At 47.6% G+C, this 11,942-nt stretch overlaps 1 pseudogene; it reads left to right on the forward strand.

The window, feature by feature from the left end:
- The window catches only part of LOC137216725 (ferritin light chain pseudogene), a 30,830-nt pseudogene extending 27,201 nt beyond the window's left edge, over nt 1–3,629 (forward strand).
- Nucleotides 3,630–11,942: the final 8,313 nt, after the last annotated feature.

Here is an 11,942-nt window from a genome sequence, read left to right on the forward strand (position 1 = left end):
GGGAGCCCCTCTGCAGACCTCCAGAGTTCAGTCTCCAGGCAGCACTCTCCTCTCTGGTCCCCCGCCCTGCGAATCCTAGCCACCGTGGCCTCTCCAAATTCTCAACTATGTCTCCGCAACTCAGGAAACCTGGGGGTTCTGTTTGCGTTGCCCGTCCCTGCACTGAGGTTTGCAAACTGGCTCCAGGCAGTAAACAGGGGCAATCATAGGGTTCACCTTGTTTGTGTCTCTTCTCTTAGGGATCTCTGTCCTGTGCTGCCTATCGTCTAATGTCTGCGAACCATCGTTTCGTACATTTTCTCTGCTTCTTTAGTTGTTTAAGGTAGGAGGGTACATCTGGCCCCTGTTACTTCATCATGGTCAGAACAATGTTTTTGCCTAATCTACTGTCCATATTTCAATTTTGTCAGTTGACCTAATAATGTCCTTTATGGTATTTTCACCTCCCCTGCAGTATACGGTTCAGTTTAGGCTCAGGTGTTGCCATTTAGCTGTCATGTCTTTTCAGACTCCTTTAATCTCGAACACTTCCACGGCCTTTGCCTTTTATGACACTGACATTGAAAGAATACTGTCCCACCTCCTTTTCCTCATTCTGTGTCCAGCTGATATTTCCTCAGGATTGGATTCAGATTATACATTCTCAGTCAAAATACTACATAGGTGACATGTATCCTTTTCAGGGTATCACCTCTGGAGCTACATGATATCCATCTCTCCTTCACTGGTGATGTTAATTTTGGTCACCTGGACTAGGTGTTGTCCAATTTTTCCATTGTATACTTACTATTTTTTTCCTTCCCTTGCTGCTAATGCGCCATCTCTGGGGAGACACTTAACAACCATGGAATATCCTGCCCATCAAAACTTCCCCTACATTTAGTATCTATTGATGATTCTTGCCCGACTGAGGCTTTATTATGATGGTTGCAAAATGATAATCTTCCAACTCTAGGACTCCCTCCACATTGACCCTTGGCATTGTCCTTGTAAGCAAAAGCCCACCACCCTTCTCCCCAATTTATCCATGTATATACCTGTTTTTCCATTGGTTTATAATTCAGTACTGTAATTAATTATTTTGGTGCTCAAATTGTCTAAGATTCAGCCTGCAGAAGCCCCTTCAAGCTGGCTGCTCTGTACTTGTGGCATGTCCCTAACATTTTTCTGATCACTTCCTTACTTCCTGACATATCAGGATATTCCATGCTCCTCTTGAATCGATCTTGCTACTTCCCTGGAATCAGCCAGAGAAACATAGTTTTAAAGTGTGAAATGAAACTCTGACATACACAACTGGCTTTCTTCAAGATCTCAATCCAGGAGAAAAGAAAAAATTCTCTCGGACAACCAAGTCATTTAAACTTGTGTCCCACACTACCAATTAAGAAGCACAATAACTGACGAAAGCACTATATATAATGCTACCTATAAACCCACTAAAATGGAAAATATTTGGAATATAAACTGACTTATACTCTCTTCTATCCATAAAAGTTACTCACAAGTTAGTTCATATATGGTTAATTTACATATTCCGGATCACAGAAGTTTCATTACATTAATATATTTTGCATAGCACTTTATAAGCATCAGCTGTGTTCGACTGCATTAACCCAATTTCTTCATTTTTCCCAGTATCCATACCATTTACTGTGTGACTTTACACATCTTTCCATCAAAAGGCCAGGTATACAAGCCCACTCCTTAATTTTCAGTTCAGCCACGTGGCTTGCTTTGACCAATGATAGATATGACACAGGACAGGCTTGTAAAAGTGCTTCCACAATGGGGCTTTGTTCTCTTGCGATCTTGCACTCCTGCCATTTCCATGAGAAGGATATATCTGGGTTAATCACGCTTGTCCAGCCCTGGGGGGATCGGTCAACGTTCCAGCCATGTGAATCCAGGCAACATCGGCAGAGTTGCCCAGGAAGCCCAGCCTAGATTAGCTAAAACGTGTAGATCTATGAAAAACAAATATTTATTGTCATATACCACAGAGGCTTGTGATTGTTACAAGGCAAATGCTAACGAATATGTTAGCTAATATAATACTCCAATATCCCTCACTAGACAGGTAGAACGGATATCATTACCCTCTCTTTACAGATGTGGAAATGAGCTTCCTAGAAGTCAAATGATTTGAGCATAGTTCTAGAGCAAGTAGGTGGGAGAACAATATTTCAGAACCTAGGTTTTCAGAGTTGGATTCCAGGGCTCTTTGCACTGCACCTCTTAGTAAAGCTGCCTCGAAGAGTGGAGTTTAAGGGCATTCCTGTGGAGTCACATGTTCATCAGGGGTCCTACGACAAATGCTTGCCGAGCTACACTCTTCGCTTGGCCACCTAAGACTACGGCTGCTTCACCCTTCCTGACTGGAAACCACCAAACTTGGAGCAGAGAACAGACTGGCATGTGTCATTATAATTGGTCACAGTAGTAGCCAGTTTATTCTCTGTTCCGGAAGCTATAACCATTTGAGTTCAGCTGACAACTTATTACAAATTGAAATGAATATCCATGTTCTTCTGAGTAAAGAACCACACACTTCAACAACAACAAACAACCAAACAAAATAAGAATTACGGAATTGTAACTAAAGCCTAGAGTTTGATAAAGCAGGGCTGTTACATTTTCTTAATGTCTTCACACAGGGGAAATCATTAAAATGATATTTAAGTTCTTTTTTGTACCACCGTGAAAGATCTAAAATTTTCTTTAGCTTAGAAAATATCAACAGGCAGTGTGCTGGGCACTCCCGCGGCTCCGTCTCCTGCTACAACGGTGTGTAGACGGCACAGACCCAGGGGCGCCCCTCGCTCCCGCCTCTGACCACCTCCAGCCTGTGTTCCACTCGCAACCTTCGGAACCAGCCGCTCAGCTGTCCTGGCCACCGGGACCGCCAACACCATATTTTGAGCTTAACTCCGTATTACCGATCCACCACGAGCTCCCAGATTCGTCAGAATGATTCCGCCGAGGTGGAGGCCGCCGTCAACCTACTAGTCAACATGCATCTGCCGGCCTCCCGCACCTACCTCTCTCTGGGCTCCTATATCCACCACCACGACGCGACTCTGGAGGGCCTGGGCCACTTTTTCCGCGAAGTGCCCGAGGGGAAGCGTGAGGGCGCCCAGCGCCTCTTGAAAATGCAAAAGCAGCGCGGCAGCCGCGCCCTCTTCCAGGACGTGCAGAAGCATCTCAGGATGAGTGGGGTGAAACCCAGGACGCTGTGGAAGCCGTCGTGCTCGCGGAGGACCTGAACCAGGCCCTTGTAGACCTGCACGCCCTGGGCTCTGCCCGCACAGACCCCCTCTGTGACTTCCCGGAGAGCCGCCTCCTAGTTGAGCAGGTGAAACTCATCCAGAAGATGCGCGCCCACCTGACCAACCTCCGCAGGCCGGCTGGTCCCCAGGTGGGGCTGGGCGAGCCCCTCGTCGAAAGGCTCGCCCTCCAGCACGAGTAGGAGCCTCCGGAGCCCAGCGGCCTTTGAGGAGCCCCTCTGGCGTCAGGGCTTCTGCCTGAAGCCCCGCTCTGCAGCCACTAGGCAGCTTTTAACCACCCTGGAGCTCTCTCCCAAGCCTTGGACCAAATGGAAACAATAAAGCTTTTTGCAGCAAAAAAAAAAAAAAGAAAAAGAAAAAAGAAAGGAAGGAAGGAAGCAAGAAAGAAAATACCAACAATCTCATTAGCTCAGAATCGACATAGATGTCCATCGACAGATGAATGTATAAAGAACATGTGGTGTATATACACAATGGAATATTACTCAGCCATAAAAAGAGAATGAAATAGGGACTTCCCTGTTGCCGCAGTGAATAAGAATCTGTCTGCCAATGCAGGGGACACGGATTCGATCCCTGGCCCAGGAAGATGCCACATGCCGCGGAGCAACTAAGCCCGTGCACCACCACTACTGAGCCTGCGCTCTAGAGCCCACGAGCCACAACTACTGAGCCTGCGCTCTAGAGCCCGTGAGCCACAACTGAAGCCCATGCGCCTAGAGCCCATGCTCCGCCACAAGAGAAGCCACCGCAATGAGGAGCCTGCGCACCGCAATGAAGAGTAGCCCCGCTCATTGCAACTAGAGAAAGCCCGCGCACAGCAACGAAGACCCAACACAGCCAAAAATAAATAAAATGTTTTAAAAAATAATGAAATATGCCACTTGCAGCAACATGGATGGACCTAGAGATCATCAAACTAAGTGAAGTAAGCCAGACAGACAAAGACAAATATCACATAATATCACTTATATGTGGAATCTTAAACAAAAATGATACAGAACCGACAAATTGGCCAGATTATATTCACCACGGGGATACTTATTAAATTATAGACAGCTGGACCCTACCGCAGACCTACTTAATAATAATATCCAGGGGAGGAACCTGGGAGTTTTTATTTTTGACAAGCAATCAGGTGATTCTTATGCTCAACCAAGTTTGCGTTTAGATGACACAGAGGCAAAGAAGGGTTATAAATTGTGATTTTTTTAATGGTTAGTTCCAGTTCCGATGCCTTAAGAAAATCATTCATCTTCCCTGGACCTCAGTGTTCTCATCTGTAAAACTGTGCCATTGGACCAAATGCTGTCTGCAAGAGGCAAATCGAGCTTGTAGACTAGAGTGAAGTTTTAAAGTATTGGTTCTCAATCCTGGTTACACATTAGAATCCTCTGGGAAGCTTCTGAAAGTGAAGGGTGCCCAGACACCACCCAGACCAATGAAACAGAATCTCTGGGGGTGGTTCCATGTGTTGCTAGTTTTGAAATCTCCCTAGGTGACTTTAATGGATAGCCACGGGTACAAACCTCTGCTCTAAAGGCTGACTGTCGTCAGCCAGGATGATTCTGGTTAGTCTCCAGACACCTATTTCCTTGCCTGGAAACTGGGAAGCATATCACCTATTTTACGTGGCGCATAGCCCCTGTTGATGGAGTGTCTACGATGATGATTCTAAGGTCTTTGTCTACATTAAATAATCTGCTATAATTCAGGAAGAAAACTCACAGCTTAATGAAAGAAGTTCAAAACAAACTCACTGCCAATGCTGACATCACCATCCAGAATAGGAAGGGCCAGTGAACATTTTTGTGATGAGGGGACACATGTGCAGGGATTGGGGAAACTCACTGAAGAGATCACTCAGAGAAAGTGGTTCTTTCTAAAATGAATTCCAGGATGGTTTTCATCGGCCCTTATTGTTAGGTCTGTGGCTTTCCAAAGAAAACTCACCTGGTGATTGGTAGGTTGGACAGACAGAAGCAGCAGCAATGGGGACCTGTGCTCTTCTTGAATTACCCTTTTCGAATGGGCTGGGCTATCATTTGATCTCCACATTCTTTACTCATCAACAGGCCCTTGAGGGATCCACAAAAGCAGAGAAACTATGAAAGGAAACAGCTGGGAAGTGGCATCTGGCCTATAGGGTTTAGGAAGGAAAAGGCCGTTCTTGAACAGCTGGTTTGAGTGTTTTAACTCCCTTGGTGGTTTTATTGTGCAGTTTCCCAGGGGTAATGTTTTAGGCCACAGCCCATGAGTCTCACAGGCTGGCTTAGCTTTTCCCACCCACCCACGTGGCACACACACAGTGGTCTCTTCCTGGGTGGTGACTTTTCCTCCACTTCATGAGAAAGTTGTACGGTAGGTGAAATATGGCTTCCTGGCCCCACCAGTCTCTGGTCTTTTTCTCACCTCCCTCAGCCACCCTATGCTTTCTCTCCTCCCTCAAAAAAAAAAAAAACACAAAAACACCATACAGGTTCTCAGGAATGATCTGAAATTCATCTACTGCTTTAGAAAGTTCAAAGACCTTCTGAAACCCATCCATGGGTCTCCTAGTTAAAAACTAGATTTTTTTTTTGGCTGAGTTGGGTCTTCGTTACTGTGAGCAGGCTTTCTCTAGTTGCGGTGAGCAGGGGCTACTCTTCGTTGTGGTGTGTGGGCTTCTCATTGCAGTGGCTTCTCATTGTGGAGCACAGGCTCTAAGCGCACAGGCTTCAGTAGTTGTGGCACGCGGGCTCAGTAGCTGTGGCGCACGGACTTAGTTGCTCCGAGGCATGTGGGATCTTCCTGGACCAGGGATCGAACCCATGTCCCCTGCATTGGCAGGCAGATTCTTAACCGCTGTGCCACCAGGGAAGTCCCGATTTTTTTTTTTTTTTTACAGATAGTTGATAGCTCTCTGTTATCCACATTCATCATAGCATTTTATTTTATTTATTTATTACCTTTTTTTGGCTGCACCGGGTCTTAGTTGTGGCAGGCAGGCTCCTTAGTTGTGGCATGCGAACTCAGTTGCAGCATGCATGTGGGATCTAGTTCCCTGACCAGGGATCAAACCCGGGCCCCCTGCATTGGGAGCACGGAGTCTTAACCAGTGCACCACCAGGGAAGTCCCCAGGTAGAGATTTTGAATAGGAAGTTTGATGTTATGAGTAGTTCATGGGAGAGGTCCAGCCTGGAGATATAAATTGAAGAACCATCTATGTATTGATGGTACCTAAAGCCATGAGACTAGATGAAGTCATTGAAGGATTGACTGTAAATAGAGAAAAGTGGGAGAAGGAGTGAGTCCAGGGACAGTCTGACATTAACAAAGCAAAATAAAGTGCAGAGAACATACATTGAAAGAGCAAATATTGAATGAAGATTAAAGAAAAATTATTGAAATGAGCAAAAATTCTCAATTGTTGAAGAAACGTGGAAAATCTGGAAATCGTTAGTGACTCTTATCAGGCAGATGAATTAAAAAAGAAAATCTCTGCTAGTATATTTTTGAAAATCTACCTTCTAAAGACTTAATGATATTTTTGTTTGCATCTCTCCTACTGGCCAGAGACTCTATTTATTAATCAGGTCCAATGGAAATTTTAGAGCATTAGCAAGATAACTCAGGGCCAACCTTAGCAGTAATTGCAGCAAAAAACAAACAAAAAATGTAAAAGTCACACCTAATCATTGGAACTGTCCTAGAAATTAAGGTGCAAAGTGTTTTGTGGTTTGTAGGTTGCTGCTTCCTTTCTCTAAACCCAGCTATTTTGTGATACCATGGTGTTGTGATTCTTAGCTGGGGATAACTCTGCTCCCCACAGGGAACACTTAGCCGTATCCATAGACATGTTTGGTTGTCTTAACTGGGATGGGGCTGCTATTGGCCTCTAGTGGGTAGAGGCCAGGGATGCTACTGAACACCCTACATTGCACAGGACAGCGCCCACAACAACGTCAACAAGCAGAGGCTGAAAAACCCTGACTCAGGCTACGGCTATTTACCTCAGGGAGTTTATAACAGAGCAATAACGCCAGGAAAACATCCAACTTCATTTATTTTTCAGTAAAATGATAAAAAAGGTGCACAAGTGGAAGAAGGTGGAGGGGAGACACAATTCAAGAAAAGGGGAAAGGAGGAAAATAAATATGCAGTGCAACAATTACGGGCTCTGAGAAGTTCTTAGATTCAATAAACAACTAGTAGAGGTGGCAGCACAGAATGACGTAACAGGCTGTGGGAGTGATCTTCGCTCACATAATCTCACAGACCTAAACGTTCCCTGGGATTTGCTTTACTGAATCTGGGACCTGATCACAGGAGTAACGCATTAAGTCTCAATGCCAGTGATGGAGGGTTAACCCGAGAGGAGACCAACAAGCAGTGATTCTTTACCTTCCCCAATCTTTGATCCCGGCAGTTCCAAGGCTGCGGCTGGTCCCTCTAATTACCCACAGCGAGAGAGGCGGCAAAAACCTAGAACTACACCTCAGCGGGTAGAGAATGAACCAGTTGACTACTGTAAATTAGGTTAATTATCTTGTAATTAATTCAGTTCTCTGCCTCCTCTAGCATGTCTTTTCTGGCCATGGGTTTTCTCAGCATGTGCATCTCTGTCGAGCTGCTGTAGGGGACGGCAGCAGTTGGACTCCTTAGAATCAGCCAGTGTGCTCGTTGATGTGCTCAGAAGGCTCCAAAGATGGTGTGCACTGAGAACATTTTCAAGAAACCTCATGCTGTGGAAAGAGCAGGCAATTAGGGAGCTCAAGTGCAGGGGTGCTGAGCCATGGTAAGCACTGTCTGGCCAGCTAAAGCTCACCGGAATACACGCACAGCCAGGGACAGAGCCTCACCCAGCGCACGTGTGGCCAGACTGCCTTGGGGGTCCTCCCGGGGAAGAGTAAGGCGTGGGCCACACTCTCCACTGTTGGCATCGTGGGCTGTAGTAGCTGACAAAAACCTCACGTGAAATCGCCCCGTCCACTTGGATGGAGTACAATTTCACGTCTCCACACGCCCACCTATATTACAGAGCACACTGTCTCCATCACCAAGAGTGAATGGCCGCATTCTTCCATGGCTCTTCAGCCACAGGTGTAGCCCATGCTGCCGGGGCCCTGCCCATCTCCCCGAGGTACTTGCCATCCTGTACACGAGGACTGAGTATTACTGCAAGCACTCCTGACGCTCTCTCTGAGGGCACCCAGGCCACAGGAGCATGGGTGGCTCTCACATGTGGCAACCCAGAGTGATGGGAAATAATGCCCTCAGGACTGTCGTCAGTCAAATGAGAGAGAGGAGTGGATGGAGAAACAGCCCAGCTTCCTTGCCTCTAGGCTAGAACAACCTGAGCTTGCTCCGTACTGTCTCCCAAAGGGCCCCAGCAGGGACCGGTTGTCCACAGCGGCCTTCTGCTCATGACTCTGCCTTTGATCACCTTCTTCCCCATCCCTGACTGAGCTGCCCTTTCCCTGACCGGTGTCTCTCGGGATGAGCTCCCAAATAAACTCCTTGCACTCGAATCCTCTTGTCAGGGTTTGCTTCTGGGGAGCCCAACCGAAGACACAGTCAGGACCACAACTGAGCATCTCGCCCATCCCATGACAGAGTGGGCAGATGCACCTCTCTACTGAGAGAGGGGTGCCCGGGGATGTCAGCTTAGGGGCTGCATTTGGATCAAGCTCATGGCTTACAGAGCAGGGTAGTGGAGGGGTTCCTCACCAGGGGGATGATTTTGCCCCCGCAAGGCCTCTTGGGCAATATCTAGAGCCGTTCTGGGTTACCACAACGGGGGATGAGTGCTGTTGGCGTCTAGTGGGGAAGGCCAGGGGTGCTGCTAAACACCCTACGGTGCACAGGAACACGCCCCCTCACAAATGTCGCTAGTGCCGAGGCTCAGACGCCCTGGCGCACTACAGCACGACGCTCAGAAGACCCGGCTCGGGACGCCTTTCTCACCGCTAAAGAGGGGATGAAATGTTTCTTCACACGAGTCTTGAAGTAAAGTAACTAGAGCAGGGGGTCAATCGTTCCTTCGTTCTTGTGCCAACTTTGTGCCAAGTGATGACCAAGTTGGTGACCAGACAAAGACGGAAAAGGCATCGTGTCTGCCCTCAGAGAATCCAGAGGCTGGGTGTGGAGAACGGTGCAAACACACGCTCGATTCCCTTCCGATGCGAAGCCTGGCTCTGATACGGCGTGTGGTACGTGTGCTTTGGCAGAACAGCAGAGACGAGGAGGCGAGCTCCTTGGAAGTCAGGAAGGGATATTTGAGGTGATGGGTGGAGATTGGCAGGTGACTAAGCAGAGAGGGCACAGAGCCCTGAAGGGGTGGGCCTGTCGGTGCCCAGTGACTATGCTCAGAGCACAGAAAGCAAAGGAAAGAGAGGAGAGGAAAGAGGTGGGGAGCAGACAGGCGCCAGGTGGTGAGGGGCCTTGTCTGCGGGGCTGGGGCAAGGTGAGCAAGCCAGGCACCCAGGGCGCCGGCCCTGTTGGGACCTGCACAAGCCGAGGGTGGCTGTCTCCTTGCACCCTACACCCTGGGCTCCTGCTTGCCTCACCCTAGCCCCAGCCCTCCTCCTCTGTCATGCTGAGAAGCTACCAGGCCTGGTCTGCAGGCTGGGAGCAGCCCCCAGAAATCCTGGACTTTACTTTTTAGAAGGATAACCTGACTCCAACACAGGTCCACTGTGCCACTTCCCCTCCAACAGAATCTACCTCAGATCCCCAAGAAAGCAGAGCTTTCCCTTTCTAATTAGCCTCTCCACCTAAACGGAATACTGTCCCAGACTGGTACTTCTCCAGACCCAACACACAGCAAATTCCTGAGGACAGAAGGTGAAGGGGATCATGGTTGGTGAGAAGCCTGCAAGAGGCCGGCAGGCAGCTAAGTTCATCTGTTCAAGTTGGAAGGATAGGCAGTGCTTTGAGTGAGGGTCAGAGCTCCTGTTCACCTCATTCAGTTGGGCTTGATTAAAGTTGGCTATTTGGATGACTGGATAGCAAACTATGGTTTAACTATCCAGTCTTACGCTTAGCCTAAAGGTGGGCATGTGGAGGGGAAAAGAGAGAGACAGGGAAGGATGCTTTTAAGGAGCTAAGAAACTAAACCGATTTCAAGCCCCCCCGAGGCATCCACAAGTATTCACATTGGCCTTTCATATCCGCGGGTTCCGCATTTGCGGTTTCAACCCACCACGGATCAAATATAATCAGATCTGCAGAGGGAGAACCAGGGATGGGGACATGGAGGGCCTACTGTAAGGACTTGAGCATCTGAGGATTTTAGCATCCTTGCGGGGGCGGGCGGGTGTCCTGGAACCAATCACCCGCTGATACCGAGGGACGACTGTATACATTTGCCCAAAGACAAGTGATATGCCAGGAGAAAATTATTCTTGTCTATTGCTGAACGAGGGACATGTTTAAGGAACTCTTAGTCAAGGAGTTTTTAATCCTATTTCAGTAGACTGTATCTACTGTAATATGTAATTATCATAATTGCTATTGGTTAGAAAAACACATTTATTTTATAGTAGTCTGTAATTCAGGAATTTCACCAGTTTATCTTGGATTCTTCTCATTTGTGACTTCACTATGAATATTGTATTATCATTATGTCTACACCTAAACATCAAGAGATTCTTGAAAACAGAAAACAGAGAAAACCTGTCCAAAAAGGCTGGCAGATTGCAAGGCAACAATATTAATGGAAAACAATGGCCCATAAATTACCTAGGACTCAATCATACCACTCCAAACCACCACTAGGACTGTAGCTATGGTCTACAGTTAGAGTAACCATTTAAACTGTACTGCCGTCACCTGGAACAACAGTTCTCAAACCTATCAGATGCAAACCACCTTTTAAAACAAACAATCCTGAATGGAATTCTTAGACGATATAAGGTACCTACCACACACTTTGAAAAAGACTATAAAGCCCTTTCTGAAATACCTAGAGAAATAAAAGGTAAGTACTTCTGTAAAAGAATGTCATGTTACGTGCACATCTCTATGAACACCATTAGGCAGGAGATCACTGGAAGAATCAATGAAGAATTCTGATGCTTGCACCGAATACAGCGAGCCTGCATGTAGGCAAGAGCTATGTATGGGCACTCTGTTTTGTTTTGTTTTGTTCTGTTTTGCGGTACGCGGGCCTCTCACTGCTGTGGCCTGTCCCACTGCGGAGCACAGGCTCCGGACGCGCAGGCCCAGCGGCCATGGCTCACGGGCCCAGCCGCTCCGCGGCACGTGGGATCTTCCCGGACCGGGGCACGAAACCCGTGTCCCCTGCATCGGCAGGCAGACCCCCAACCACTGCGCCACCAGGGAAGCCCTATATGGGGACTCTTTGGGTGTGTTAAATTGGCGATGGACACCAGGAGCAGGAGCAGTCCTGCCACTGGGAACAAACAAGACATTCCCAAAACAGTGAATAATGCTTGGTGAAGTGATCGCCAAGAAATGACCACCTTTCATGACCTTCCCGGCAACTGCAGTACCACGCAAATTGGTGCGTATTAAAGCCGCACCGAAAAATGATAGATTTTTATTTTGTTGGCTGCTTGTGCTTTTCAAGGTTATAAGAAAAGAAGGTGTGGCGAAGCCCAGCCCTTGGTGGAAGTGCAGACCCCAAAACCAGAAGTGAAGGGGGCGGGCCT

Source organism: Pseudorca crassidens, chromosome X, assembly GCF_039906515.1.
Source record: "Pseudorca crassidens isolate mPseCra1 chromosome X, mPseCra1.hap1, whole genome shotgun sequence".
Taxonomy (NCBI): Eukaryota; Metazoa; Chordata; class Mammalia; order Artiodactyla; family Delphinidae; genus Pseudorca; species Pseudorca crassidens.